The following is a 7,207-nucleotide window of genomic DNA, read 5'->3' as shown; positions in this document are numbered from 1 at the left end:
CATACTTCATTTTATGTTTGTAAAACCTCTAACAAGGTGGACCTAGTAGTCCTAATTGCTCCTAATAGGGAAGATCATCAAAAGTGATCATTGTAAGCCTTAACAGGCCAACTTTATACTATTGATTAAAGTTTTGTGGGTATCATCCCCGCCCTAGTTTTACTTTCTATTTGGAAGGTTTCTGGGTAACCAAATATTGTGTTCAAGTGTTTTGTGTTTTTCAGTTTCTCATGCATGCAATAAATTAGATCTATTAATGGTGAATGGATTATGTTATTAAGTGCTGAATTTGTCAAAAAGTTTTGAGGTTACTAATTCACCCCTCCCCTCTCAATAACCTAGCTAGTCTTGATTATTTCCAACAATTAGGTCTTTCCCTATTATAAAGGATTTCAACACCCTACTAAAATTGTGCCTAGTTAGAGGACTTCAAATTAAAATAAAGTAAGAACCCTATTAAAGGATTTAGAAAGCCTATTAGGACTACTTAGTTAGAGATTTTTACTGATTTTCCTGTTAGAATCTTTCAGCCTTGATCCTTTAGTTAGAACCTCTCTACTAGATATCAGATCACCTATTTCCTAATGTATACTTGATCCTCCTGATTAGATGTATGACTTTTGTCCTCTCTCTACTTTCCTCTATTCTCTCTAACTGATTTTTTAATTCATATCTTTCTCACAAGTCCATACTCACCATGAATCCTCTAGCTATGCATTCAAACCTCTCTCTTCACACACAAACTCTTTTAGGATTTTCCCTCCTTAAAAAGACTTAGGTGACCTAAGGTAAGATAGGAATCAATGACCATGATTCACTCATTGTACCACTTAGAACATCCCTTAATCTTATTGGTTGCATGTACTACATAGGGATTCTCAATATAGATTCATTCCTATCTTCTAGAATTGTAAAACAATCATTTTCTTTTTTATTGCTATATTTGATTCTAAGCTTGCTTGAGATAATGTTCTTTGAATTAAGAGTATTTTTTGTAAAGGGTTGGGAATATATACCAACACTTGGTCTCCAAACTTTAAACCTAGTCATACAACCTATCATTTTATACCATTTTCGATTGAGCTTCCTGCTTTACCAATGGAATATAGAGATCTAAAAATTATTGAATTAATAGAAAATAAAATTGGGGTATTCATCTGACCTTATCTAATGCCTTTTGATGAACCATCTATTTCTATAAGGTTTTGTGCCTTGCTAAGTCTAAATAAACCATTACCTTCTTCCTTAATTATGTCATCTAAATATGGATGTTGGATAATTGTTTGGTTCCAACGTCCATAGTTAGATGACATAATTAAGGAAGAAGGTAATGGTTTATTTAGATTTAGCAAGGCACAAAACCATATAGAAAGAGATGGTTCATCAAAAGGAAGTAGATAAGGTCAGATGAATATCCCAATTTTATTTTCTATTAATTCAATAATTTTTAGATCTGTATATTCCATTGGTAAAGAAGGAAGATCAATCCAAAATGGCATAAAATCATGTGTTGTATGAATAGGTTTAAAGTTTGGAGACCAAGTGTTGGTATATATTCCAAACCCTTTACAAAACCAACTATTAATTCAAAGAACATTATCCCGAGAAAGCTTAGAATCAAATATAGCAATGAAAAAGGAAAACTTAGGATCAATGTAGAATAAATCATTAATACCATACCAGTAATGCTTTTCCCAAGAAAGAAGATCTGTAACTAGGAGGAAGGACCAAATCTTACTGATGATTTTTGTATCGGGCATGTAAGAGATCTGTGGTTTAAGAAGTCCATCTTCAATCATAAGAAGGTAGGCATCACCATCTATGAGTGTGGCATTTGAACTATCTAGATTATTATTGGGACCAGTTGATCTTACTGAAGATGTAGACCCCAATTCCAAACTTTGGAAGGCTGATTTCCCACAAATTTTTTACCTCCAAGTGAAATATTATTGTGATAAGACAAAAATTTTGGATCAATAATGGAGACATTATTTGGCCATAACATATAAGAAGAGATTTGGTAGTTGAAATGTCCAATATCCTCACCAATTTTAGAAAAAATCACTATGGACCGTTGAAGTGGCCCACGACAAATGTTAAAAATCAGTTGGATCTAGGGTTTGTTAGCCTTGAGACCATGTTTTTTCATCTTTGCACCGTTTCCACTATGGCTAGAGCCATATGATATGTTGAAATCCATTACATAGATACTTTTCCACATTGATGACAAAGAAGAGGAAGATGAGCTTGGTTCGAAAAACCTCCCATGCACATCAAGAGCTCAAGTCCTTCCACCTTGCTCATGGTTAATAGAAAACTCAACTACTTTCCCCTTTTTCTAGAGATATAAATCCATTATAGGAAATCGATGTCTTGTGAATGAAAATATCTTTGTTTCCATCATCAGGAGTAATGAATCCATAACCCTTTTACGAATCAAACCACTTGACCTTTCTGGTCCTTTTACCACTCTGTGCCATATTTTTGTTTTAAAATTCAATTACAAACCTTACTAAATATATACAAAATTGCAAATTTGGATTTGTTGAAGGTCACAAGTCCTGATTTCCTCTCATGTAAATATAGTACCAAATTAATGATTGATGGAAGTCATAATTTGGTATCCTGGGTTGTAAATTTTATTCTAACTTTCCTTGATCCAACCTAACTTTCTGATGCAACTTTTCAAAAGTTGATATCCAGTGCAACAAATGGTTTGATCTGGTTGTAATTTTATCTCACTGAAATCAATGTTAATTTTGCACCTCCATTCCACTTCCCAATCTTGAACTATGAAAACCTATTGAATCCTTTCTAAAACCTACTTCTAAATCATGTATTGTTGTAAATGGAGGTCATGGTGAATTGGAAATGAATTGGAGGCATTCTGTTGAAAATCCTTGTTATTGATGGAGTTCATTGCCACTACTAGAGTTCATTGCTCCAAATCCATTCACTTTCCTTTGCTACAGGTGGAGTTTGCTGCTCCAAATCTATTCCTTGATAGTTAGAGAAAATAGAATTGTGGTTCTTCAAGCATGTTAGTCTCCTCCAAAGCTTACCTTTGTTCCTCCAAATGAAATGAATTTTATTTTCCTAGAATTCTGAATATAGTCTTCTTATAGCTGCTAAAACTCAGGCAATGGAGGTGCAAAATCTTTATTCTCCCAACACACTTTGAAGGCAATATTGTTCTTTGCTTCAATCTATGTTTCTAAAAAGGACCGACACAATATTCACTACCCATGGCCTCAACAAGAGCATCAATCTACAACACCACAAAGTGTTCTTTTGTAATTTTTCAGAGGAGGAATGGGTACTCTATTATATCTTTGTCAAACCTGCCGTAAAACTTTGTCAAATTCTCAATATCTTCTTTGGTTCTCTAAATCATGCACCAGAACCAACAGATCAAAGGATATTGCATAGATCATATTCCTCAATCTAAGTTTTGCACTCTAACTATTGAAAAAATAAAACAAATGAGTCTATCGTGCTTCTTGTCACCATCCAAATTTGAACCCTTTAAGAGATCTCTAGACAAATGCAAAAGCCTTTGAAAGAAATATTGTTCTTCACATTGCTACAAAGGAAGGACATTTGGAGCTACTTCAATGGATTTTTCAAAATGTGAAATGACTCTTGGAGCTTGCAATGTTTTTCATTTTAAAGAAATAATTAATATTATTTTATTAATAATTTAATAATAATTACTATAATAATAATTATTATTTTAATAATATTCATTAATATTATTTTGATAATATTTATTAAAATAATTAGTTTTATAGTAATTAGTAAGTCGTGTTATTTTTTAAAATTGAAGAAATTATTTTGATGAAGTTTGGATTTTATTATACAATAGTTCATTTTTATAAAAATAAATTGGGTTCTTATATTTAGATGATTTGAAGGAATTTATTGAGCATTTTGAGGTTCTTGTGGACTCAAAAACCTTAGCAAATCTGATACTTGAAACAATGAAAACTTGAATCATGTTTCTAAATCAAAACCTTATGTTTTGAAAACCAAAAAAATAATGAAGCTACACTTATTGTGATGTACATTTTACTTTGTGTTGGGTTTGGGGTTGACTTGGTGTATTGCTAGTTTTGGATGTTTACCAAAGGCCTAGGAATGTTGTTTTATGATGATTATGTGATGTCATGCTTTTGTGATGTGACCTTAGAGTTACGAATTAGTGGTTATATGGTGATTTTATTGGTGAAACCTACGAGTTTCCATCAGTTATATTTTGATGCTTTCTAGTTTCTTGTATAAGAACTGATTTGTGTTATTGTGATCTTATGATAATTTCTACTATTTTGAATTTAGGATAGGTAATCTATGTCTATGTTGGCAAGTGTCTTGCAATGGAGGTCGTAGCCCTAAAGAGGTTTCCCAGGTAACCCATTGTAATTTGTTTAAATAAAAAGTGATAACATTTCATTAAATGGGTTTAAAATGAATTGATAAGAGTCAAATTTTTTCCCTGCCCATGCCTCAAGTGCTAGTATAAACTAGGATGGGAGTAGAGAGGATGCCTGGTTGCAACATTGTCTCATTGGTATGCCTTGTCTGTATGAGAGGATATTGATGCCCCATAGAGTCACTAGGGGGATAGAGTCTAGAAAGGCTACTAGGGTAACCTTAGCGTTCACTCATTTGATAAGAATTGCACACTTACATAGTAGATTTCCTATTTGTCTCTTTTCCTATGGGAGTAGATGTTACTTGTGTCTTGGTACCTTTGAGATGGATTTCTATCAGGATTTCCTTGACTTAGATGTTGGTTATGACTTGTGGATTGTTTTTTGTTTTGGACTTGAGATTATCTCCTCAACACTATGGGAGTGGGAAATTTAGGCTCCATGAGGTCAAGTGGTAGTGTTGCTTATACCATTAAGATTTGATGACTGGATGGCATTGCTAGATGTACTTGTGTGATTGTTCCTTTCATCTTGTTTATGTTAAATGGTTATATGTTTTTGTATTGTACTTGTTTATTAGAAATCTTATAGGATGTTGCATTTTATTCATGATGTATATTCTTTGAGATTTTCATACCCTGTGTCTTGTACATTGGATGATTATGCATTCTGGTTATGCCAAGTGGCATCTTATTGGATTTGTAGCTGTAATTATTCTATGATGTGGATTTTTTATGTATCAGATTTAGTATTTAAAAAACTTAATATGTGATTCAATGTCATGGGATCCTTAAGAGATGTAACTGTTAATGTATTTTTTGTATGTATTTAAGTATTGATTTCACTATATTATCTCTAGTTTTTGTTAATCTTTCAAAAAAAATGTCTAGCAAACTTAGTGAAGCTTATGTTAATTTCTTTTGGGTTCCCTACCTGGGCATTACATGTTGAAAATTGAAATGTGAATTAGAACACCACCTAGGATGTGATTAGAATGTTGAAGAAGCTGGATTCTGTTCTATATCTATCTATGAGAATTGATCTATAATTTGTCCTGATTCATTTGAGGTTAGGGTTTCCAAGAGGAGTGTGTGTGGTTTCTAGATTCAAGGTTGAGAAAATTGGGAGAGAGAGCTTTAACTTTTCAAAATATTCAGATATAGAAGGAAATGCATAAAGTGCATTTGATTTGGAGATGCACATGTGCATGTTGAAAGTCACAAGTTGGAAGAATACTTCTGAGAGGGGGGGGGTGGGGTGAATCAAAAGTAACAGACTTTTAACTTAAATCAATCACATGCATATAGAACATCTAATTAGCATGAAAGTAAAGACATGCATGAAAACACATAACACAAGATTTGATCACCCAAAAACCCTCCAAAATGAGAAGGTAAAACTGTGGTGGGGATGACACCCAGAACTTATCACTACAGCAATATGTAACTGATTAATGTTACAATGTTTTGACCATCATCAATTGTCTACCCTATGAGAGGCCTACCCTATTAAAGGCTCAACACCCTATTAAAAGTGCACCCATCTAAAGGATTTTACAAACATTCACTTGGAATGTCACCCTATTAAAGGATTTACAAAATGGTTTTTAAACCAACTTATCTCCATAGGATTTTCATTCTCCTAATACAATGGTTAGAAAGTCTATTAGAATGTTTGACCTGATTACTTATAACCTCTTGTTGCTGATTTTAGTTCGATGTTCTATCCCTTTTGATCTAATCCTTCTTGATCTGATATCTCTCTATTTGAAGTATTGATGCTTTGTTCTGCTCTAACTATTCTATCAATTCCCCTATTTTACTAAGTCACCTTTTACCCATCTGCTATTCAATCAATTCCACTCTTCTCTCTTCTAGATTCAACAACTAAATTAAGATGTTTTTACTTCTTTAAAAGGTTTTGTGACTTAGGGTTTGTTATGAATCTATGGCTGAGATTCATTTATTTTTCCTTTTTACCATTACACTTTTTCTATTGGTTGCATGCAGTATAAAAAATATTTGATCTTATCTTTTAGAATTTGAAATCTATCTCTTAGCTATCATGCAACATGATCTGCATCTAATTTTGTGAGGGCACAAACTCATATGACAATACAGTGTCACTCGACACTTACTATTTTTTGATGCTCAACACATGTTGATTACTGGTGCTCGACACATATAGGATTTCTATCTTTCTCGACACCTATACTTCACTCAATACATATAGTGACTCAGCATCTATTGTTACTCTGCACTTGAAACTTGCTCAGTACTGTCTGTCTACTCAACATCTGAATGACTCAACACCTATTGCATTTTTGGCTTAGCACATACTATAGCTTGGCATCTATATTATACTTGGCATCAACTTAGAAATTTCTTAAGTGTGTTGACACTCAATTGTCAAAACCAATCTAAGACCAACCGTGTAGTAATTTTTCAAGACATGGAAAACCCTCCAAATGTAGTAAAGATGAATCTTATTGGACCAAAGGCTAGTGCTGGTGAACCATTTTTTCTTTAATCTTGTTTCCCTTTGGACTACTCCATTTCCCCCTCAAAAGACAAAATGATTCACAATAGTTGGGTAGGTCTGGTAGATGACCTCCCTTTGAATTTAAGGTACAACTCCCTTTTAAAGATTTACAATGAATCTCCTAGATTACTATACAAATTTCTTGTTACCCAAAAGCACTAAAGAAAACCTTACTAGACTTAGGCAAGGGGCTAGGAGATAGCTTTAGATTAAATTTAATGAATTGAGAATGGATT

This window comes from Cupressus sempervirens, chromosome 9, assembly GCF_028749045.1.
Source record: "Cupressus sempervirens isolate cs-2001-9-10 chromosome 9, ASM2874904v1, whole genome shotgun sequence".
NCBI classification, from domain to species: domain Eukaryota; kingdom Viridiplantae; phylum Streptophyta; class Pinopsida; order Cupressales; family Cupressaceae; genus Cupressus; species Cupressus sempervirens.
The sequence above is the reverse complement of the archived record's forward strand: the minus strand, read 5'-3'. Positions refer to the sequence as shown.